At 45.8% G+C, this 25,372-nt stretch overlaps 1 protein-coding gene across 2 annotated transcripts in view; it reads left to right on the top strand.

The window, feature by feature from the left end:
* The window catches only part of ZHX3 (zinc fingers and homeoboxes 3), a 63,920-nt gene that overhangs the window by 16,502 nt on the left and 22,046 nt on the right, over positions 1 to 25,372 (top strand). The window contains exon 1 of one of the 2 annotated variants that reach the window (XM_068987053.1): positions 6,875 to 6,941. The exons of the other annotated variant lie outside the window; for it this stretch is intronic. The gene's annotated coding sequence lies outside the window, so the exon portion shown is untranslated. Of the gene's footprint in view, positions 1 to 6,874; positions 6,942 to 25,372 lie in introns of those variants that run through there. 2 annotated transcript variants of the gene reach the window in all.

Below are 25,372 nucleotides of genomic sequence, written 5' to 3'. Positions count from 1 at the left end.
TTAATATGCTGTCTAGGTTGGTCAGAACTTTTCTTCTGAGGAGCAAACGTCTTTTAATTTCATGGCTGCAGTCACCATCTGGAGTGATTTTGGAGCCCCCCAAAATAAAGTCTGTCACTGTTTCCATTGTTTCCCCGTCTGTTTGCCATGAAGTGATGGAACTGGATGCCATGATCTTCATTTTCTGAATGTTGAGTTTTAAGTCAACTTTTTCACTCTCCTCTTTCACTTTCATCAAGAGGCTCATCAGCCTACTTATCTCATTGAATTTGAAGTGAGTTTCATGTGAACAGCATATAGTTGGGTTGTGGTTTTAATCCAGTCTGACAATTTGTGCTTTTTAATTGGTGTGTTCAGAGCGTGTACATTTAAGGTAATTATCTATACATTAGGGCTTTCCTGGTGGCTCAGCAGTAAAGAATCTGCCTGCAGTGCCGGAGGTGCAGGCAGGAGACAGAGGTTCGATTCCTGGGTTGGGAAGATCCCCTAGAGAAGGAAATGGTAGCTCAGTCCAGTATTCTTGCCTGGATCGCATGGACAAAGGAGCCTGGTGGGCTACAGTCCCTGGGGTCACAAAAGAGTCAGATATGACTTAACAAAAACAAAAAATTTTTACATTAGAGTTTTAATCTGCCATTTTATTATTTGTTTTCCCTCCAGTTTCTCTTTTCTTGCCTTTCTTTGGTTACTTGAACATTTTAAAGGATTTTATAGTATTTGTAGTGTTTTTGAGTATATCTCCTTGTATCATTCATTTTCTTTGTGGCTGCTTTGAGTATTACAGTATATATATTTGGCTTATAACGGTCTACTGGTATCAATAATTCACCACTTTGAAATGTGAAAACCTTACTTCCACCCTGCCTTTTATATATAATCATATTGAGCATCAGATGGTATTATAATGTTTGTTTCAGTCGCTAAATATGATATAGAATTCACAAGGAGAAGGATAGTCTATTATATATATTCATGTCCTTTTTTTGTTCTTTATTCCTAACCAATGCTCCAAGAAGTTTTGTTTTAAAATCGTTTCCTGTCTCTTTGAAGAACTTCCTTTAGCCATTTTTAAAGGGTAGGTCTTCTAGCTGCACAATCTTTTAGTTTTCCTTAGTCTGAGAATGTCTTTACCCCTCTGATCTTGAGGTGTAGTTTCCCCAAATACAGAATTCATGGTTGACAGTTCTTTTCCTTCAACATAGAAAATATTGTGCTGCTTCCTTTTGGCCTCCATGGTTTCAGAAGAGCAGTCTGTTGAATCAGTTTTCCCTTAGACGTTGTGTTGTTTTTCTCAGTTTTCAAGGGTTTTTCTTTGTCTTTGATGATCAGGAACTTAATCATGTGTCTTGTCATGAATTTCTTTGAATTTACTTATTTGAGGCTTGCCCAGCTTCTTGAATCTGTGGATTTATGTCTTTCATCACATTTGGGAAATTCTCAGCCATTATCTTTTTGAATACTATCAGCCCATCTCTTTATTCTCCTTCCGGGACCCTGGGGATATGAACGTTGGATCTTTCGTTTTTGTCTCACAAGTTCCTGAGGCTCTGTTCATTTGTTTTCAGGCTGGTCTTTTTTGTTCATAATGGGTAAATTCTATTGGCCCATCTTCAAGTTCATTTATTTTATCCTCTGTCGTCTCCATTATTAAACCCATCTAGAAACTTTTTACTTTTATTACTACATCTTTCGGGGCTATGATTTTTATTTGGTCCTTTTTATAACTTCTGTTTCTTTGATGCGATTTGCTATGTTTTCGTTTATTTCAAGAGAATTTGCAGTTGCTTATTGCAGCATTTTTGTGAGGGCTGCTTTAATATCTCTTGTAAGCTGATTCCAACATCAGATTTACTTCGGTGTTGGTGTCAGTTGATTGTCTTTTCTCATTCAAGTGTGGTTTTCCTGGTTCTTGGTAAGGAGGTTTCCCATTCTGTTCTAGACATTTTGTCTATTATGTTAGGAAACTCTGGGTCCTTTTTAAACCTTGTATTTTACCAGGAAGTCACTGTCTTTAGATTAGTACACAAATTGGGACCTACTTTTATGGGCTGTGGTTCCATTGACAATTTACTCTTCAGAGCCTTTGCTGTTACAGTTTTGGTCTGCTCGATTTATCTGGTGCAGCTGGGGCTCCCACTGGACCTTGCTGGTGCTAGCTGATGGAAGGAAGAAGTTTTCCCAGGCCACAATGCCTGGTGCCTTCACGTAGGCGACAGGAGCCTCCATCTCGCTGGGATAAAGGGTATTTCCTGGGGGCCCTACAGGGAGGGAGAGTGTTTTCCCAGATAGTTTTCGTATCAGTGGGCTCCTGACCTATCCTCCTTATTGGTGCTCCCAGCTGGCCTGGTGTTGTCAGCAGAACTCCCATTCCATCATAGGAAGGATGTGCTTTCCTGGGTTGCCGTCTATTGCTAGTCTGGATGGGGCTTGGGAAATATTTGACCCGGGCCTCCTTCTGCAGTTGGATAGGGGAGTCACGAGCTGCCCTGCTGCTGCTGCACTGTTCCTTTAGTCCTGGGGTCCCTAACCTGTTTACCTTCCTTTCCCAACCTTTCAGACTTCTCCTTTGGTTGCCTCTTGTGTTATTTACAGGATTTATAATTGTGCTTAGCAAGGAGGCTGGGAGAGAAATGGTTTACAGCATCTTGTCCAGGACCATGATGGTGTTCTGTTTAACTGTTCATCTTCCTCTCCAGTATTCTTCCTGGAAAATCCCATGGACTGAGGAGCCTGGTGGACTACAGTCCATGGGGTTACAAAAGAGATGGATACAACTTAGCACCTAAACAACAACAACAACACTTTTAGATGATTGTTGTTATTGTTCAGTTGCTCAGTCATGTCCAACTGTTTGCGACCTCACGGACTGCAGCACCATCCTTCACCATCTCCTGGAGCTTACTGAAACTCATGTCAATTGAGTCGGTGATGTCTTCCAACCGTCTTATCCTCTGTCCTCCCCTTTTCTTCCTGCCCTCAATCTTTCCTGGCATCGGGGTCTTTTCTAATGAGTCAGCTCTTCACATAAGGTGGCCAAAATATTGGAGTTTCAGCTTCAGCATCAGTCCTTTCCGTGAGTATTCAGGGTTGATTTCCTTTAGGTTGACTGGTTGGATCTCCTTGCAGTCCAAGGGCTCTTAAGAGTCTTCTCCAACACCACAGTTGGAAAGTATCAGTTCTTCGGTGCTCAGCCTTCTTTATGGTCCAACTCTCACATCCATACATGACCACTGGAAAAACCATAGCTTTGACTAGATAGACCTTTGTCAACACAGTAATGTCTCTGCTTTTTAATATTCTGTCTAGGTTGGTCGTAACTTTTCTTCCAAGGAGCCAGCGTCTTTTCATTTCATGGCAGCAGTGATTTTGGATGATTAGGCTGTTTTAAATGTGACTACTATAGACATCATGATGGTGGAATTGGGGTGGAAAGTTCCAACAGCCTTGAAATCTGAAAGGCTTCCTTACTCCCCAGACCCATGGGCCTGGGCCTGGTTGGCCGCCCGGTACAGGCTGTTACTCATCTGTCTTCCGTTTACTTGCCTCTGATGTCAGCTCTTCGTGTCTGCTTTAAAGGCAGGCATTTCTTGTTGTTGTTATGCTTGTTGAATAATGCAGTAGTTTGTCACACTTCTAGCATGATTAAAACCGATAAACTTTGGCCTTTGTAGTGCCTTTTTCTCCACCTTGTCTTTTGGTTAATTTTGTTTTTCTTTTGGCAAAGATTTTGTATTAAATTCAGCCATGGAAATTGTATTGCGATTTAACTGGGAAACTTTTAATTTTTTTATGTGATTATTTTTCTGTTTCAGGGCTGCAAAACAATGACCAAGTTTTTTCAAAATTAGTGTGAAAAAGTTTTTGACATTTTTCTACTTGAAAATGAAGAATTGGAGGTCATCACAGTAAATGTATCTTTAAAAAAAAAACAGAGTGGGAAATCCTTTGTATTGGAAGCCATGGGTCCCTTTGTATAGTTTACAATAATAGTTTTGCACAAATAAGTTCAGGTTAAAATTGCATACTATTTATTCCCACCCATTTCCTTTATTGGCTGTGACACACAGGAATTACGCCCATTGCTTGACTAACCTTTCTGACCTTTTGTTACTTGGCTATAAATTGACTTGGGTCTTTTGCAAAAACACTGTCAGGGGGGAAAAATCTTTTTGTTAGAACCCAGCCAATTCCTGCCTCAGTGCGGAACAGTTTGTTCTCCTGAAGAAATGAGCCAGTTCAGTGAACAGAAAAACATAGCCATGAACTGGCATCGCCAAAAACTGCAAACATAATTGCCTACGATCATTCCTCAGAGCCGGGAACTTTATAAGATAATGAGGCTGGGGAGAAACTACAATTTGGAGTTCCACGGGCTTTAGGTAAATATAATTGATGTGTTAGAGTTGTAACCACATAAAAAGGGTTTCTTTTTCTGAACTCTGGCAGTCACCACCATTTTCCCTTTTTCAATGGGAATATTGTCAAATTCCCCCGCTGCCTGCTCTCCCAGTGGCTTGCAGCCCCTGCTTTTCAGTGGCTCTTCCCACCAGCTTCTTTGGTTCAACACCATAAACATTTCCTGAGTAACTACTCAGTGTAAGAGTGAGTCCTGGGTTCACCTTCCAGAGAAGATATTTACAGTGGTCTAGTGAATGGCACCTCACTGCAGTACTCTTGCCTGGAAAATCCCATGGATAGAGGAGCCTGCAGTCCATGGGGTCGCTAAGAGTCGAACATGACTGAGCGACTCCCCTTTCACTTTTCACTTTCATGCATTGGAGAAGGAAATGGCAGTCCACTCCAGTGTTCTTGCCTGGAGAATCCCAGGGACGGGGGAGCCTGGTAGGCTGCCGTCTATGGGGTCGCACAGAGTCGGACATGACTGAAGCAACTTAGCAGCAGTGAATTACAAGAAAACATGAAAAATAACTACAGCATGGCACTTGCAGCAACAGACAAAGGTACGAGACACAGTCACTACTTACTTGACAGACTGTCACCCAAGTGGGGGGCCTTTTGAGTGAATTTTGAAGACTGTCTAGGACTTTGCCGAATAAAAGAGAGGAGGAGGGTATTCTAGGTAGAGAAGTGTGTATAAAGTTGAGTGATAAGATAGCATCAAAGTTCCGGTACCTTATGTAGAATTGCTTGGCTGTAGAGTGTGCAGATGGAAAGGAGTGGTGGCCGGCGAACTGGCGGTGGTCGGGAACCGGATGAAAGGACTCAGAAGCCACGTGAGATAGTTTGGAGTTCAGAGTGTAGGCCGGGGGCGCTGTGTAAAGGCTTTGAAGCAGGGAGATAGCCTGGGTAGTTAGAATGAGAAGACTTGAGTTTGCAAGGAGCTCAGAAAGGGCAGGTTGGGCCACACTAAGGACGGACCATGACGCCAGGCACTGAAGACGGTGATTTGTGTGTGTCTGACGGCTAATGGGGGAAGGGGGCCTGTGTGTGTACAGGCAGCAAAGGTCGCTGAAGTCCCCACAACCGGCTGCAGACGAGAGGGTCAGTGCCCAGAAACCAGGGGCCACCTTGGTGATAGGGGAGCTCAGGGACAGAGGGCAGAGGCAGGAAGCCTGAGACTTCTGCTTGACCGCCCACATGCCCGTCAAGGGTGCTTGCCCACAGAGCAGCGGTCCCAGCCTTTCTGGCATGGAGGATGGGTTTTGTGGAAGACAGTTTTTCCACAGACCGTGAGTTATTGCGGTGTGGGGCGGCAGATGGTTTCAAGTGCATTACATTTATTGTGTGCTTTTATTTCTGTTATTATTATATCAGCTCCACCTCATAGCATCAAGCATTAGATCTTGGGGACTCCTGCCATAAACTTTGTTTGATTTTTGTAGTGAAACTTACCCTGTATGCACTGATTCCATTCCCATTTTATAAAAGAAAACTGAGGTTTGGGAGGTTAAATACATCACCCAAGACCCAAGTGACCTGCCCTAGGAAGTTGCTGAGTCAGGGTTGGGACTTAGGTTTATCTGACTCCCACCATAGTGACAGGCCACCTTGGAATTGAACCTGCTAGAACTGAGCTGCCCAGTGTCAGCGAGTCTCAAAACATCTGCATGCTCTCTGTGAGAGCTATGCCTATAGATAATAGCTCTGCTGATACTTAGATTGCAGTATTAGTGTTAGTACAATTAATATTTTTAAAACCTAGTTTTCTTCTTGACCTGTCATCTCATGAAAACATCAGGTATTTGATGTTATTTCTTAAAAGCTCACCATCTGGGAATAACTGATATTGAGGAAGACCCAACCAAATTGGTAAAAAGTTAAAGGACTGAGTATACTTAAAGAAATGTAACGTTTTAATGTTCAAGTGAGTATGTGTTATAACAACTTGTATTAGAGTAACAAACTATGGCTTTCAGTAATTAGAGAACCTTTTAGGACTAACAGGAAGTTAATATTTATAATATTTATAAATTTATACTTTTAAAGATCTCAGAAAATATTTTTCAGATGTGTACTACAGCTGAAGAAGCGGTTTACTAAGCAAAACTTATCTTCAGTGAAGTCCCAGGACAAATGAATGATTCAGTGATATTCATTCTATAGTCGTGAGGTCATAGATTCCAGGATAAGGGGTAAGGGGCCAGAAGAGAAAGAATGAACAGCAAACGTGGCCTACTTTGTATCAAAACACATGCTCTTTGACTTCCCTGGAGGCCCAGTGGTTAGGACTCCACTCTCTGATCCGGAAACTAAGTTCAGTCACACAGCCAAAAAAAAAAAAAAAGTGAAATTGCTTAGTCGTGTCTGACTGTTTGCAACCCCATGGACTGTAGCCTGCCAGGCTCCTCCGTCCATGGGATTTTCCAGGCAAGAATACTGGAGTGGGGTGCCATTTCCTTCTGCAGGATATCTTCCCAACCCAGAGATTGAACCTGGTTCTCCCACATTGCAGGCCAACACTGTACCATCTGAGCCACCAGGTAATTGCTAAAAAAATTGCCCACCCCCCCAAAAAAAAGGAGAGGGGTATATTCTTGGTTAATGGATCCGCCCCTGTTGAGTTAGTAAAGGGCAACCCTGTCCCATCTGGGATTGGAGCCTTGAGATCCCAGGATCAAAGGCTGTAATTATGGAATGTTTTGAGCTGTCTCTTCACCATCTCATTTTCACCCTTCTTCTTCTTCTTGAAGTGGAACCAGAAATAAATAAAGTGGTTTTTGAGAGAGAAAAATGCTTGGAAATGTGGGGAAAGCATCTCAATCTTACGCCACAGTCTGTAGTATTATTCCGTGGCATCATTAGTGAAAGAAAATTTGCTGAATTCTTAAGGGGTGGGGGGAAGCAAGTATCTGTTGTGACTGAACTGTGAAACTGTGGCGGACTCCTCTGCCAAAGTGGAGATTATACACAGCACAGGGGAGGCAAGAGCCCTGCTTCGCTCCAGGGCCCGAGCAGAGCCAGAGCAGCACTTACGTAAGTGGCGGGCCCAGGGCCTCTGCCCTCGGCTCACAGCTGGGCCGCAGCGGCCCTCTGCTTGCCTCCCATTAACTCTTGCTTCTTCCCCAGTGGATGTAAGGAGATGCTGGACGCACAGAGCCCAGAACACAGCCCCTGATGGTCTCAGGAGGCCGTGGGCCCTGGAGCCCAGGGGAGGTGCAGCGCCAGGGACTCACCAACCATGCCGGGGACCTCTGGTCACCCAGGGAGGTTCCTCCGACTGGGAACCAAGAGAAATTCCTTGCCTCCTGGTACCTAACTCTCTGCTAGAAAAAGATGGTGCTGCTGGCACCTTCACAGATGTTGCTTGAGGTATGAAACTTGAACGGCCCCTTCTGTGGTGGGCCTCACCCAGAACTGGCACCGGGGGTCCTCGTGCTGTCTGTGTTTCCGTTCTCTGCCTCTCCTTTCCTCGAACCCCCAGGCCCATTCTACTTTGTTGTCACTTGGCCGAAAAACATTGTCTCCTTTGTGAACTCTGTCGGTGCGTATTTCTTGAACTTCAGAATTCTTTCATCTTCACCCCCATCTCCTTTCTCCTTCTGCTCCCAGGATAAGGATCCGAGTCCCTTTCTGCTTTTCCCAGGTGACCGTGGTCCTGGGGTGAGAGGTGTGGGATTGGCAGGTGGCCTGAAGGGGCAGGATGATGTTGCTGTCCCAGGTGAATCGTGGCTCACTCCTCCTCCTGCTCCAGGTTCCCTCGTGGCTCCCAAACAGGTTTGGGAATTCCAGGTTCCCGTAGATTCCCCGTGTCTTCCTCTCTTGCTGCAGTCCTCTGAGAGGAGAAAAGAGAGCATGGGAGTAAGGGTGCCCTTTGCCAGTTGCCTGGCCTAGAGTTTCTCTCCTCCCGCAAGCATTCTTCTCCCAACCAGGATCCTGCTGGGCATCCTTCAGAGGGACCTCCTCCTGGGGTCACGTTTGGCCCTGTTTGTCGTCCCTGCCGGAGCCGAGGAGAGGATGCATGGGGCGCGCACCTGTTCCCTCTCCTGTCTGGTTTGTGGCCGCCCCTTCTTTCTCTGCTCTTCCTCAGACTCCTAGCCAGCCAGACCCCAGCTGCTGGCACATCACCATCTAAGTAGGCAGTACTTCCCAGCAGGGAATGTTTGGCCATGTCAGGAGACTTTTTTGATTTTTTTATTGTCACAAGGGGGCAGGGTGGGAAGTGCCGCTGGCACCTAGTGGATAAAGGTCAGGGATGTGGTTAAATGTCCTGCAGTGCAGCCCCCAGAACAGAGAGTTACCTGGTCTACACTGTCAGTTCCCAGGTGGAGAAACCCTGCTGGCCGATGTTTCCTGCACAGGTCCCTTTCTCTGAGCTTTCCTCTCCACGTCTGCGCTTGTAGGGGCTTTTGTTAGCCCCCGAAGGCCCTGCCCAAGGGTGGTCTCACCTGTGTGAGGTCTTCCCATCCCTACTTCAGTCCGAGCTGATCCTCCCCCCAGGGTTTCCACACGACTTTGTGCATTCCCTGCAACACTCACTGCCCTTGGCCTTCAAACAGCCCCCTTCACATGATTTATTCTCCTGCTTTAGAAAGTAGAGTGAGAGCTTGAGGTCATAATGAGGATGACCATCCAAACCCCAGTTTATATAATAGTATTCCAAGGCCCTAAATTTTGCACAACATGGAATGAATGCTGGACTTGGCCTCAGGAGATTGGGTCTGGTCCCTACTCTAAACATTCCAGATCTGTGACCATAGACCTGACTCGCCTGAGCCCTGGTGTCCACACAAGTAAGTAGAGATAAAAAGTCCGTTTCCCAGGACTGTCTGTGGCCGTGAACAGATGTTAGCTCAGAACCTGGTGCAGAGGGATCAGTCAAATGTAGGTTGAAACTGAAAGTGATTCCAGGTCCCAGACGTGACCCTGAAGTTTCCCATCGACCTGACAGCATCAGTCTTAATTTGAGATCATACCTCACCATTGCTCTTTACACGGTAACGAGGAGCCGCGCTGCCAGCACATCCTGTTCACTGCAAAGGACTAGAGGATTGATACTCCTTGCCTGCCCACCCTCTCCGATTCTGTGAATGCAGAGGAGTCCCATAGGCTTCTGACCCTGTGCTGTATTAGGAGATATTGCTCTGTTGCTTGAAACTCCAGGGCCCTTGAAACAAGGGTACTTACCCTGAAGGTTGGGAGGTCCACCCTGTCCTGAGGTAACCAGAGTCGGCTGCTTCGTAAAGGGGCTGCTGAGGCGTGAGAGGGACACTGCCTCCATCCACTCTCATCACTTTCCGGTACACGGAGACCAGCACAGAGGAAGTAGTATTACATTTTGTTCAGACCTGGTGTTACATTTACTTTGTCACAGTGCTAAGAAGTTAGTGACAATTGATCTCATGGGTTTTAAAGGTGGTTTTCACATATATCCTTCTGTACTTTGGATTCTTGTATCCTGTGTACTTGTTCCCCTATCCAGAGAAAAAAATAAAAGGGAAAAAATTTTTTTAAGGCCATTTTCACATACTCCTTGGGGCTAGGGTTATAAAAATCATGTCGATATTCAGCAGTATTTGCCCAAAGAGTTTGAGACTTAATTCCTCAATGTGCTTAGTCTCTCAGTCGTGCCTGACTCTTTGCGATGCCGTGGACTGTGGCCCGCCAGGCTCCTCTGTCCATGGAATTCTCCAGGCAAGAATACTGGAGTAGGTCGTCATGCCCTCCTCCAGGGGATCTTCCTAACCCAGAGATCGAACCCAGGTCTCCCACACTGCAGCCGGATTCTGAGCCACCCGGGAAGCCCTAATTCCTTCAATGTATGGTCTTATCTCTGGAACAGAGAGGAGATCTTTGCACAGCAAGACAGAACTCACTCCATCCTTGGAGATAGCTGTGAAACGTCATAAGGCCTGCACAGATGTCACTGGCCTTCCATTTTTATCAGTGGCTGACAGTGAAGAGACATTCCAGGAGCTGGCCATGGGTCCGAGGGCAGGGGACAGATGGTGTATTAGCAGCTGGGCGTCAGCTCACACGACTGATGGCAGCACGCGATGGCTCATCCTGACACCACGTGCCTTCTCTGACTTCCTCAGAATCCTGGGGGCTCAGCTCTCCATCCCAGAACTGAGCTCCTCACTCTAGTGCACTCACGCTTCCGGGGTGTTTGTGCTGTGGGTTAAGAGTGCAGTCGTGGAATCAGGAAGCCCTAGGTGTGAATCCCAGCTGTGGCCTGCTGCTTGTGTGACCTGAATCAAGTTACTTAACCGTTAACTTTGTTTTCCCAATTTGGAAAATGCGTTGATGATTCTTAGCTCCTGCGATTATTCTAAGGATTAAATTAAATGAGGAAATAAACGTAGAGCAGTTGGCACAGTGCCTGACAGACACTCAGCGAGTGGTGGGAGCGGTGGTTGTGCTCCTTGGGGGCAGAGATGTGGCCTTGAATCCTTTCATTCCCGCCCTGTCTCTTAGCACAGAACTGAGCACCCAGCAGCACTCAGATGTTTTATTCCAAACAAGTGACAGGTACACGCAGGTGCATACACACATACTCTGAGAGGATGATCTGATAATGACAATCACTCGAGAAACTCTAGAGATCATATTTTTAAAGAGACTTAGCTAATTTTTAGAAATGTACTATATCAGAAAGAGTCCAAGACTAGCCAGTCTCTGTTCTTTGAGTAAGTTAAGTCATTTGAAGAGAAGCATCTGGACCATCTCACTGCAGCCCTCTGCTGAAGTGACCTCACTTGGTTTCGATTTACTTCTGCCTTCTCTAGAATCAGTGTAATAATGGCCTATTTGATGGGGTTTCACCGTGTCTTTCTAAACTTAGACTGCTCTCTCACCTTTGTCTGTTTTCCCTTACATGGAGTTTGGAGACATGTTTCTTCTTGCGTTTACCTCCACGGGAATTACTCTCTGTTTAGGAATACGTGTTCGTTTTTATAAAATATCACCCAGAATGCACTTCCCTGTTTGCCCTCGACCCTGGGTGTCTGAGTCAAATTCCGCGCCGGGTGAGGTGTGGAGGACTTTGTAATTGTCCCCGTTCCTCCCCCCCTCTTCTGCCTGCCCACTTCATAGCAGACCACATTGGTTTTGTCCTCTGGTTGAGAGGGATTGGCCCCTCAGCCCAGGGGTGGCCCTTGAGTGTTTAAGCTCAATCAGCCAACCGCTCGCAGGTCACCGCAGAGATTAACCCAGTGGCAGTGCCCAGGGAGGCCAAGGGGGGTGGTTGGTCCGGTACTAGGCTTGGGACCCAGGTCAGGAGGCCTTCTGAACGTTTGCTGAGAACTTCGGGAAGAAGGCTCTCCTCAGTGTTCTGAGAGGTCTTCCCACAGCCAGCCCTCTCTCCGTTCTGAGGATGCGGCTGACATGTGCTCGTTAGAGAGCAGGCCCTGGCTTCCATCCCAGGGTCACTGAATCAGACTCGCTCCAGAGTGTCCACTTCGCAGTACCAGCGAGCCCCACTTATTGTGAAAGCCACTGTGAACTGGAGTTTTATTGCTTGTGCTGTGGAATCCAAATAGTACTTGGTAGATAAATTTCCTTCTATTCTGCATGTATTAGTGATTCTAATCTGTGAACCAAGACTCTACCTTGGAGGAGGGGGGCCAGGTTTAGAGGGCTCCATTTGGGTAAAATGTGAGTTGCTTATGTATTTCTGCAAATTAAAGAAGTTCCTTGCCTCTATATTAGTATTTTTCAAATTCATCAGAAGGTTTTAATGAATGATATACAAATTTAGATAGAGCTATTGAATTTCTAGGTTTTTGTGACGTGTTTTCACATGAATAGATACTAAACGATCATGTAAATTTCTGTGGAAATGTTTTCTGGTAAAGAAGCCACTGCTTTGGTGTTTTCCTCCTTCCTTCTCTCCCTTTTCTTCTTTTCCTTCTCTTTCTCTTTACCCTTCCCCCCGTCACTCCCTCTCTCTCAGTTCTTTCTCTAAATCCTTTATCACTCAGTTTTCCTTCTGTTCAGCCTTGCTAGTTATCTCAGTTTCTGTTGGAAACAGTTGAGATGTACGTTTGAATTAATGTTATTTAGATGTCAGCATTAAGATTTAGCTTGACTTTTCAAGGCTCTGTAGCTATGAGTTCTCCATAGATACAAGCGATGACTGGATATTGAGTCCTTTAGTATCAAGGGACCCAAACTGAGGTTTGATCCCAGGCAACAAGTTGGCTATCGAATGGGAACACTTGTAATTACAGTCCCCCGTTTTTTGCTGGTAAAGCAGGACCCTGTAGGTGGACCCTCCTCCAACAGATGTGTTTAATAGATGCCCACCGTGTGCACACCACCATTCTGAAGCTGAGTGGCCTAGCGCGGAGCCCTTACCTTGGAGACCTTGCCGTTCTTTAGAGAGAAAAGTCATATGCACCAGACACTGTCTGAGCCAGGGCTGTTTTTATATGGAAACTCTTTTTTACAATTATTCTACCAACAGAGTCCTCTGAACCCATGTTTAATAAATGTCAATCACTGATATTTTGAAATATGCTGTTTGCTAATAAAATGTCTTGCTTACATGTCCTTCTCCTTCTTTCTGTGTTCTTTTTTGGGGAGAGGGGGGCGGAGCTGTGTAGCTGGCAGGATCTCAGTTCCCTGGCCAGGAACTGAACCCAGCCCACAGCACTGAAACCGTTGCATCATAGCCACCAGGCACCAGGGAGCTCCCATCTTCTCTGTTCTTCCTTTGATTCTTGATCAGTAATCCTCAGCCTTTTGTTAAAGGCAGTCCACAGCAGTTTGTGTGTGTGTGGTTTTTTTTTTTTTTGCATAGAACCAAAATGTTGACACCCCTCCCAGTCATGTACACCCAGAGAATTTGCTGCAAATAAAGCATTACAGTAATTCAAAATTGTGACTCTCTCATGGAAAAGAGGCTGCTGCTGGCTCCACATCGACATAAGCAAGCTAACCGAGTGCCCTCTCTTTTTTCCCGTTGAATGAAGTATGACCGGATACAGGCGAAAGAGACTTATCCTAAGGACAACCTTGAATTGTCTCCTAGTTTGTTCAGAACACAACTTACCGTCTCTGGCCGTTCCATGTCGGCAGCACCAGAGGCTTGCTGAGCTGCCCACAGTTCTAGAATGCCAGTGGGCAGGCCAGGCCGAGGCAGCCAGCTGGCCATGGAGCCCTCATTCTGAGACGCTGCCGCCACTCTCCTGTGACCCTGGAGTCAAGAGGCAGAAGTGGCCCGGCTGCCAGTAACCCACAGGGCTGTATTCAGGCAGTGACCTATTTTTACACTGTACTTGGGTCGGGTTTCTCCGTTTCCCTTGTGAGGAGGTAAGTTCACGTTCTTGTGCGTGCGGGGGAAGCCACTCCCCTGTCACCCCTGTGGCTTGGTGGCTTTTCCATGTGACATAGGTTGCTCTTAAGTGGGGCACACATATGTGCGCCTTTTCCTCAGCCAGAGGCTCAGGGTTGGTCTGTGAGGATAAAATGAAAGAACAGGAGAGCCTGAACCAGGCCAGGATGGAGAACCGAGGAGGAGGAACAGTGCGAGGTGAACCGTGTGGGGGAGGCGTTGGGATTGTGGCCCACGGCTCTGCGCTTTTACCTCTTGTCGTGCACACGAGCCGATGACTTCGTTTATTAGCCGGTTTGTTCAGGCTCCAGATGTGCTGGGTGGTGGAGGCATAGTGGTAACACAATGGCTGCTCTTGCCTCAGCCCACAGTCTCAGGGGAGGCTTGTATCCATGGTCACAGTGTTGTCACCGTGCTGTCAGGGAGGGTCCCGGAGCAAGGCTGGGACTCGCTGGGCCAGTGGTGGCCAAGGAGGCTGTCGGGAGTTCCTGTGGGAACTTTCCAGCCAGATGCCGTGACTCCCGGCGCTCCCCACGCCAGCCCGTTCACGCCGTCATCAGACCAGTGCCCGGCCTGCATTGTTCCTGCTGGTTGCCACGTAGGTACACACCTTGCGTAACGCACAGAGGTCAGGTTGTTCAGGCACAGCCTTGAGGTTCTCCGTCCTCACGGAGACCCTGGGACAGGAGGAGAAGTGTGTCACGTGGCTCGGTTCTCCCGGTGGTGACAGGCCTGGGGACCGCGAGATCCGTACACCTAGACTGACACTTGCTGCTGGCTCCCCTGTGGTGGACAGCGCCTCTCGCCCTTCGGGGCTTTCTCCCACAGGATGTCAGTTCTCCGCTCCTGCTCTGAGGAATGCCCAGGTCGTACTTCTCTGGTGTTTCCATTGCTTGGTTTATTTGCTCCATCGGCACTTACAGCTCTGAGCTTCAGCGACTGACACCTGTATTGACCCACCTCCCCACACTGGGCTGTGGCTTTTGGATACAAGGCCGGTGCTGTATTCCTCTAGGACACACCATCGTGAGTCACGTGAATGAAGTATCCATGTCGTGTAATGAGGTTCCACGGAGCGCAAGATAGCTAGAGACATGGGGAGGACCGTAAAACATCCCTGACTGATTTCTCAGACTTTCTGAGTGTGTAGAATGCCTTTAGTACTTAACAATAAAAGGAAGGGATATGGAGGCAGTTCTGGAGCACATAGCCTAGGAAGAGATAAAAAGTGGCCTGTTGGCATTCAGCAGACAAAGAGAGATTGGAAAGGAAGGGCCGTGTACACCGTGGCAGAGCAGGGGGACATACCAGAAGAGCACCCCATTTGGGTGATTCCTAACTTTCGTGTTTAATGTATTCCTGGATGTAGGGCAGAGCTCAAATGATGTGGTAGACAGAATCGTCATGCCTCAACATAAGATGTTCATGTGGCAGTTGATGTCTCAGAGTCTGAGTTTGGCATTGAAGCATGGTTGGGATACAGCCGTGTTCGCCGTTCACAGACGCGAGTTTGCCTGTGTGATAGCATTCCTGGTGTGGAAGGGGGAGGTGCAGAGAGGTGGCTGATGCAGCTGGATGTTGCTGTTAAAAGAGCACTAGGACCAGCCTGGGAGAAGTTTCTCTGGACTCTGTCATGGTCTGGACCCTATATTTTGGGAGATACTGACATACGTCAAGAATCTCCCTTGATTGAAGGACAGTGTGTACACCAGAGGGTGCTGTGTTTCAATTTTCGCATCTTTCTTTTCTCTTCATGTGGTTGTGCATGACATGATTCGTTTGATGATCAGCCAGTTGAGAATTTGCCCTCCACAAAGGATTGTGAAGGCCTGAACAAACCCCACCCACTTGTGCTTTCTTAGCACAATAAAGACAATAGCACACACTCCCTGGTCTGCTTCACTGTGTGCTAGTTCTTAGCCATTAAATTTTCTTTAAGACTAGACAACTTCTCATGCTTCAGCTTATGTCCATTTCAGTATCCTTTTCTTTGGTGGAAACCGGAGACCATCTGGTCACCATCGTCTGTGTAGTAACAATGATTGAAAATGCTTATTAAGTCGCCCTTCGGCCTTTTCTCTTGTCTGGGCAAAATTGTCTCTGTTCCTGTGGCCATTCCCCATAAATCTCATTTTCCAACCCTTTAATCATCTTGGTGGCTTTCTTTGGAAGCTACATCAAAGGCTCAGTTTCAGGGCCTCTATTCTGGTGGGGTCTGGGCTCTCAGCTAATGGATATGGAATGTGGTTTTAACCATTCAGTTTCCATAGCTGGTCCCTCCCTTCCAGGCCAGTCAGAATCTGCTAACCATTTGGGACTGGTTTACCGTCTCTTAATTGTGACGCACTTTATAAATATTATGGTGTTGATTTGACTTAAAAAAAAAACCATTTTAGTCTGTAAATAATTTTAGCTGTTGGTTGATACACTTTTGCAGCCTGGTTTGTTGCATTTAAGTTACTTTTCTGAGCTGAATGATGTTTAAGTGGATATGTTGTCTCCTACTGGAGGATAATCTGAATTTTATTGTGTTTCCTTCTCTCATTTACTCACTCAGCATCTGTGAGTGCCTACTGAATGTCAGTTTCTATACGAGGGATCAATAACCTAAAGATGAACAAAATATAGTTCCTAGCTTCAGGGAGCTCAAATCCAAAAGGGAAGTCAGGCACATAAAAATTTACAATATAAAGTACAAAATGCTGTAAAAGGTGACTTCAGGTCCAGTGGAAATTTAGGAAGGCATCACTGAACATGTCTTGTTTGAACTGGGTCTGCATATGAATTAGTCTTCAGGGAAAAGGAAGGTAAAGAGAGTTTAGCATGTGAAGGTAAGGAGGCTGACGTGTCGCGGTGTAGGGAACAAGTGTTTACCAGGCTTGAACCTGAGTGGCTTGAGAAGCAGGGAGATGCCAGACTCTGAAAACTGCCCATTCCAAGCCAACAAGTATCCAACAGAAATATCATGTGAGCTGCAAATATTATTTTAAAATGATAGGAGCAGCATTCAAAAAAATAAACAAGACATGAGCCATCAAGCCTTGAAAACGCATGGAGGAACCTTGTAAATGGTTATTACTGGGTGAAGGAAGCTCATCTAAAAAGGCTGCGCAGTGTATGATTCTGACTTTTGACATTCTGCTGCTGCTGCTCAGTCGCTTCAGTCGTGTCCGACTCTGCGCGACCCCAGAGACGGCAGCCCACCAGGCTCCCCTGTCCCTGGGATTCTCCAGGCAAGAACACTGGAGTGGGTTGCCATTTCCTTCTCCAATGCATGAAAGTGAAGTCACTCAGTCGTGTCCGACTCTTTGCGACCCTATGGACTGCAGCCTACCAGGCTCCTCCGTCCATGGGATACTCCAGGCAAGAGTACTGGAGTGGGGTGCCATTGCCTTCTCCATATGACATTCTAGAAAAGGCAAAACTGTGGAGATAGTGAAATGATCAGTGGTTGCTGGGGGCTGGGGAAAGTAGGAGAAACAGGTAGAGCATAGAGGATTTTTAGGGCAGCAGAACTTTTCTGTAGGTTCCTCTAATGGTAGATACATGTTGTTATAAAATTGTTCAAACCCATAGAATGTACAACATCAAGAGTGAACTGCAGTGTAGACTGTGGACGTTGGGTGATAATGATATGTCCTTGTACGTTAATTAATTGTAACAAAGGTACCATCTGGTGAGGGTGTTGACAGTGGGCTAGCAGGAGCAGGGGGATGCAGAAATCTCTATACCTTCCACTCAGTTTTTTTGTGAACCTGAAACTGCTCTTAAAAACAATTAGAAATTAATGAACCCACAACTTGAATTCACTTTAATAATATATTTTTCTTAAACCACTCTATCAAAAATATTAATATTTCAACATGTAATTCATATAAAGGTCATTACTGAGATACTTTATGTCACTTTTTTTTGGTACCAAGTCTCTGAAATCGAGTCTGAATGTGTATTTCTGGTGCACCTCCATTTGCACCAAGCCATGTTTCAAGTACTCAGTGGGCATCTGTGGCTGGTGGCTGTTGTATTGGCAGAGCAGGTACTGAAGATTGAAACCTGTGTCCCTGATTCAGAAACCTGACTTCTCAACCACACTACTCTCCTGCTCCCTGAGTGCAAATGATAAACACAAAAGGAGGGGAGCTCACAGACTGTCTCTGAATCCCCAGTGTCAGCTGTTGCCTGGTGGCCTGAGTTCAGAGCATCCAGAGCTGCACTGTCTAAGAGAAAACGTAATGCAGGCCACACATGTGATTTAAAATGTTTGAGGAACTACACTGAAGAAGTAAGAAGCAGCAGATAAAATTGATTTTAAGACTGTATTTAACCCAATATATCAAAAATATTATTTCAGCTTTATTTCAAATATGTATTATTTCAAATGTGTATTTAATATTAAACATTATTAACAAAGACATAGAGACCAATGGAAGAGAATAGAAAGCCCAGAAATAAACCCTCACACGTGGTCAAATGATTCTGACAAGAGTGCTAAGACCAAATATTCAATGGGAAAGGGCAGACTTTCCAACATATGATGCTGGAGAAATTGGATGTTCACATGCAAAAGAGAGATGCTGGACCCTTGCTTTTTTTTACCATATAGAAAAATTAATTAATAATGCACTGAAGACCTAATTTTAAGACCTGAAACTATGGAACTCTTAGGAGAAAACATAGAGGAAAGGCTTCATGACACTGGATTTAGCAGAGATTTGCTGAAGATAACACCAAAAGCATAGGCAGGAAAATAAAAATAAATTGTGCTACATCACAATTTAAAATTTCTGTGCTTCAAAGGACACATTCAATAGGGTGGGAGGCCAGCCTATGGAATAAAAGCAAATATTTGCAAGTCATATATCTAATGCAGGGTTAATATCCAGAATATATAAAGAACTCCTGCAGCTCAACAACAAAACACAACCTGATTTTTAAAAAATGGGCAGAGGATCATCCTCTTAATTTTTGAGAGTTTGATATTGAAATTCCAACTAAAAATCTTAATTTAGTCACTTTAAAAAATAATTGTAATATATAGTGGAACTATATATAACCTCATTCTGTATTTTCCAAGTCTCCTGTAAATGTGTTATCATACCTTCACAATTTAAGAATAAAAAAAAGATTTTTTTAATAAAATGGGCAGAGGCCTTGAATAGACATTTTTCCAAAGAAGTTATACAAATGGCTAATAAGCATCTGAAAGGTGTTCAGCATCACTAATCATTAGGGAAATGCAAACCAAAACTACAATAAGATACCATCTCACACTTTCAGGACAGCCACTATCAAAAAACCCAGAAAATAACAAATGTTGGCATTGTTGTTGTTGTTGTTGGCATAGATCCAGAATAATTAGAACTCTCGTCACTGTTGGTAGGAATGAAAATGGAGCAGGTACTATGGAAAACAATATGAAAGTTACTCAAATAGCTGAATGTATAATTACCATAAGATTTAGTGATTCTACTTCTGGGAATATACTCTCAAATGTTGAAAACAAGGACCCAAAGAGATATTTGTACACTCAAGTTCATAGCAGCATTATTTACAGTAGCCAAAAGTTGGAAGCATCTCAAGTGTTCATTGAAGGCTGAATGGATAAATGAAATGTTTTATATACATACAAGCGTCTATTATTCAATTTTACAAAGGAAGGAAGTTCTGACACCTGCCCAACCATGGATGAACCTTAAAGACATGATGCTAAATGAAATAAGCCAGTCACAAAAGGAGAAATACTATGTGGGTGAACTTACATGAGGTACCTAGAAAAGTCAAATTCATGGAGACATAAAGTAGAATGGTGGTTTCTAGGGACTAAGGGGAGAGGAAATTAAGAATTACTGTTTAGTGGGGACAGAATTTCTGTTTTGCAAGGTGGAAAGAATTCTGAAGGTGGATGGTGGTGATGGTTACATAACAGTGTGAATGTACTTGTTCAGCCACTAAGTCACGTCCGACTTTTCGCATCCCCATGGACTGCAGCATGCCAGGCTTCCCTGTCCTTCGCCGTCTCCTGGAGCTTGCTCAAACTCACGTCTGTTGAGTCGGTGATGCCATCCAGCCACTCATCCTCTGTCACCTGCCTCCTCCTCCTGCCCTCAACCTTTCCCAGCATCAGGCTCTTTTCCAATGAGTCGGCTCTTTGCATCAGGTGGCCTAAGCATCAGTCTTTCCAATGAACATTTGGGGTTGATTTTCTTTAGGATGGACTGGTTTGATCTCTTTGCTGTCCAAGGGACTCTCAAGAGTTCAGCACCACAATTTGAAAGCATCAATTCTTTGGCACTCAGCCTTCCTTATGGTCCAACTCTCACATCCATATGTGATGTACTTAATGATGTACTTAAAGCCCCTGAATGGTATACTTAAAATGGTTAAGATTGTAAATTTTATATGTAAACACATACTTTACCATAATATTAAAAAAAAAATCCTTCTTCTAAAAAAGATGTAATTACTTCTGAGACCATAGACATTACAGATGGGAAAAGAGAACAAAAATGAGATAAAAGTCTAGAGACTAAGGCAAATAAGAAACCAAAGAATGTAAGCATGTTGATATAAAAAGGTAGTTTAAAAGTGATTTAAAAGATACTAAAGCAGCATTTATTCCATCTCTGCTTCAAATAAAGAACTCTGTTCTATTAAAGAAAATTATTAATGAGTTATTTTACATTTGTTTTTGTACAAAATCTTCAAATCTAGTGTGTGTTTTACCCTAACAACGCATCTCAGTTTGAACACACCGCAGTTGAAGTGCTGAATAGCCCCATGTGGCTGGTAGCTAAAGTGCCAAACGGCATACGTGGAGAATCTTCTCATTGCAAGTAAGGAGCCCACAGAAATTCTCTAAACCAAGGAGTGGCATGAGCAGATCTGAGAGTTTTGGTGATGAGCCTGGTGGCCGCGTCAGATGCAGACTGAAGAGGGAAGGAGCCAGGGGCGGCTGCGGGACTCCAGGCCAGAGCAGACGGGGACATGAGGATGATGCCAGCAGCCGTCGTCGGTGGGGCGCCTGCTAGGTGTCACATGTGGGGCTGCACCCCTTCCACCCGCGCCTTCATTTTGTAACAATTCTGGAAGGCGGAGACTGCTCTGTCCACTTGCAAGGGAGTAAGGGAGATGTCGAAGGCGCGAGCACCTTGCCTAGTGACCCTGAGCTCACAGGAGGCAGCATCAGGACATGACCAGGCCTGTCCCGCTCCAGAGCTCATGCACTTGACCGCTGAGCTGTGGCTCACGAGGGTGCTGACAGAGGTCAGCTTTGAAACATTCTCCCAATTATCGGGCTTGATGGCAGCTGGATACGGGGAGGATGGGAGAGGGCTGCGTGAAGGACGCTAGAGTGACTTGGAGATCAGATCTATTGCTTGGAAGTCTGGGTAGATGATGAGACGCGAGATGAAGGTCGAGGCAGGAGCACACGGTGGCTGAATCTTTCGTTTTGCTTGTTTGGTTTTGAGGGATGAATGCGAAGGTAAGGGGAGGTAGACACTGTAGTTTTACAGAACCTTCGAGGACCAGTGGCCTTGGATGTGAGAGATTTGGAGCTTGGCCAGTAGTAAACAGGCTGGCAGGGGCCATCTGGAAGTCACCTGGGGGCTGGAGATTGCAGAGTGCTAGATAGGGCTGAGTTTTTTCCCTTGTGGGGAGCTTGAGGAGGTGTGGTTTTAACCTCCTTGAGGTCCTGAATGACTTGAGACTCCCTGTGGGGGAGTCAGAAAGAGCCTTTTGACTGGTGACTTGCAGTTCGAGCAAATAGGAGGGAGTGGGCCTGCAGTGGGCCGAAGACTGATTGGCAGAGGGGGCTGCGTGCGCGACAGTGGGAGCTGGGTGTGGGGTGGGGGTGGGAGAGGGCCCATTAGGGGGCGACCGCTGTTCTTAGGAGAGTTACATGGTGTTTTAAATCAAGTCAGACGAACTTCTGTTGTGCAAGATTATCATAGACATACCACCACCATGTAATATTAAAGCAGCCTTTTGTTTAAAAACAGATAAACAAATACAGCTTTTACCAGATTTATGATGGCAGGCGCATCACATCATTTCTCATGTACACCATCAAGAGAAGTTCTTAGAAACTTTTGATTTAGGATCCTGAAATCTCATGGAAGGAAAATGAATGTTTACTAACTCGCAACAGAGGTTACACCTGCCCAGACACTCCCCTGAGTGTACCAGTAGTGAAGTTGTATCCACACTCAGGGGTCATAGGAAGAGGGCTGAGATGGAGGGAGTTATTCCTGGCTTGACAGTGGTTGTGAATAGATAGTTGTAGGAGTCTTATGCTTTTCACTGTCACAGCATCTGACTTCCATGACTGCTTTACAGACTAGAGAAGGCGCAAGTGCCGAGGCCTTTCGCTGCTCCTCACCCCGGGTGACCTTGGCTCTCTAAGGTTCCTCAGAACAGAGCCATGTGCCCCTAGAAGGCCCTTCCATCTGGCTCGCACCACCTCTGTTCTGCTGCCCCTTAGGACAGAATTGTGAAAGTGACCTGGAAGAGTGTGACAAAGCGTGGAACTTTGTTGATCACACCCAGTTGGTCCCTTTGACTGGGCATTGTAAGATTGGAAATGGGCTTGCATAGAATTACCCCAGCTCTGAGTCACAAGGCTGTTAAACCCAATGAATGCTATTTAATCTTACCTGTCAAGGGAAATGAAAAGCTTCCTGATGAGATAGTAACAGCATTCAAAACATCACTCATAGGGAATTCTTCGACAGTCCAGTGGTTAGGACTAGGCACTTTCTTCACAGGGCCTGAGTTCTATCCCTGGTCAGGGAACTAAGATCCTGCATGCAGTGCAGCAGAAAAACAAACAAAACCCTCTTTAATCATAAAGTGGAGCAGCTGAGGCTCCACTACAGCCCTGCCCTGGCCCTGGGATCCTGAGGCTCCGTCCTGCCAGGTCGGGGGTAGGACCTATCTCCAGAGAGGGATCTGAAGATTTCCCAACAGAGGGGAGAAGGAAAAGCTTAATAGCTTCCTTGTCTTCTTGACAAAGATATAAATTCAAATTTTGACCTCCTGAACTCACTGAAAAGTAGAGCAGCCTGGAGGACATTAGAAAGGCCTAGGGAACAGTCTTGGGACAGAGGTGATTTGGTGGCAAGAGCTGAATCGTGAAGGCAGATATGACAACTCTGGTGCTGCTCCGCCGGCATGATTGGACTGTGAAGAGCTTGGGTGTTTGTTTGTTTTTAAAGCAGTCTCTCTTCAAAAGAATTGAAAACAAGGTCCCACAGAGAGATCTGCACATCCATGTTCATATGAAGCAGAATTTTCACAGTATTAGAAGGTGAAGGCAGTGCGAACGTCTGCCAACAGATAAATGGATAAAAATTGGTCTCCACACACAGTGGAGTATTATTCAGCCTTACAAAAGGAAGGGCATCCCGTCACATGGTACAGCTTGGGTGAACCGTGAGAACACAATGCTAAGTGAAATAAGCCAGTGCCAGAAGCACAGGTACCACATAGGTCCACATCTAAAACAGCCAGACTCTTAGAAAACAAGGGTGGTTGCCAGGGACTGGGGAAGCAGAGAGGGGACTCACTGCTGTTCAGTGGCTGTAGAGTTTCAGTTTTGCAAGGTGAAAAGAGGGCTGGAGATGTGATGTCCAACCATGCACATCTAGTTAATCCTCCTGTATACTTCAAAGTATTAAGCTGGTTTATTTTGTATTATGTGCTTTTTTTAACCGCAACTCTTTTTTTAAAAAAAAGCAAGCAGGGTAAAGCAGCGAAGGTACCTTTTGCTGTTTCAGTTGTCGGCCTCCAGTGGCCAGCCTCCGGGGGAAGGCGGTGGAATGAGGGCAGCCGCTTTGCTACAGTTATTGAGGGTCACTGTGAACGAGGCGGCACGCTAAGTTGTTCTGTGCACTCCTTACCGGTTCTCAGAACGTCATGTTGGCTCTGTGAGGCAGGCAAGATTGTCTCTTTTACCAGTGAGGAATCCAGTCATTTACCCAGGAATACACAGTCCACAGTAGCAGGGCTGTGGGACGCAAACCCAGCTTTGTCTGAATTAGAGTTGTTAACTCCATTCTCAGCGACCGGATTTGCTGAGAACGACTTTGCAATGGATCGATTCTTCCATTCATTCACTGAAAGTCGTGATTGTGTGCCAGGCACTGTGCTGGGTGCTGAAGACACTGGGGGCTTCGGTGCTAACTTTGTCAAGCTTACTGCCACCTGGGATGAGAGACAGTGAGCAAGAAGAGATACGAGTGAGGAGCCGATGACAGATTTTGGTAAGTGGTACGAGAGGAGCCAGTGAGAGCACTGTGATAGAGGACTGATCATGGGGGAGACTGGGGGACGACTTAGTTGCTTAGAAGCGGTGTTCAGAGCCGATCTCACCAGGACTGTGACCCTGGGCAGGGAGATGTTAGCAGCCGGGAGGGGCCCCAGGTGCCGTCCCCACCCAGGCTCTCTGGAGCCTACAGGAGCCTCACAGGGCTGTGATCCACTTGGCATGGCTGTAATAAAGGACGAGAAACCCAAACATTCCCTCCTTAAGGGCGGGTGGGGCTGTGAGGGGAGGGGAACCAGGATTAAGGCGGTCAAAAGGGGCAAGCTTCTAGTTACGAGAGAAGTAAGGACTAGGGATGCAGTGTATAGCATGATAAATATAACGCATACTGCTCTGCGTTATATATGAAAGTTAAGAGAAAAAATCCTGAGTTCTCATCCCAAGGAAAAAAGTTTTTTTTCTTTAATGTTGCATCTGTATGAGATAATGAATGCTCACTAAACTTCCTGCGGTCATCGTTTCATGCTGTAAGGAAGTCAGATCATTAGACTGTACACCTTAGAGTTACTCAGTGCTGTATATCAATGATGTCAATAAAACTGGAAGAAAAATAAATGGCAAGAAGGTAGAAGTCAAAGGGGAAGAAAGCCAAGAACTGTTCCGTCAGAACTGTAAACCATGTCCCCAGACGGCCTCGTGATGAAAGAATCCCAGGCCTGCCAAATTCCAGCAGTGTTCCCTTGGGCCCCGGGTCACCTCACCTCTGCGCCTCGAATTTCTCATCTGTGTGGGGAGAAAAAGAAACCAGAACTTCTCCCTGGGTTGACTTCTGGTAGCACTAGCAGTGGCCGTAGGATGGTTAAAACACTGCCTGGCTTACCTCTCCTCCGGTTGGGCTAAATCCTGACGCTCATTTGGTTCTAATAGCCCCATTTTGAGAGAGACGTAGACAAAAGAGAGGGTATTCAAAGAGCAGGTCACTAGAGAGAGAGAGGGTTGAATTCAGGATGCTTACTTGGCACCGCGGAGGTGAATACTAGAGTATGAAACGACGACCTTCGACCGTGTGAAAGGCTGCTGCGCAGAGGGACCGGGCTGATCACACAGTGATGAGTGCTGACCTGCTAGGTGTCCATTCAAAAGGCAGGTCTGAAACCCGGGCGCCAGGTCCAGCTAGGAGAAGAGCTTTTTAATAAATTGTTGTAAGTGATAATAAGCTCCTGGGTCATGGAGGTGCTCAAATGAGAGTGGATAACAGGTTGTTGTAGGGGTTTTGATTGAGAAAGAATTTGCTCTGCACGCACTGACCCATGCCTCCATCCTGGATGTTTTGAAGTTACGTTAGGACCATGGCTTTAGGCTGGGAGCAGATG

Source organism: Capricornis sumatraensis, chromosome 15 (assembly GCF_032405125.1).
Source record: "Capricornis sumatraensis isolate serow.1 chromosome 15, serow.2, whole genome shotgun sequence".
NCBI lineage: Eukaryota > Metazoa > Chordata > Mammalia > Artiodactyla > Bovidae > Capricornis > Capricornis sumatraensis.
The sequence above is the reverse complement of the archived record's forward strand: the minus strand, read 5'-3'. Positions and strand labels throughout refer to the sequence as shown.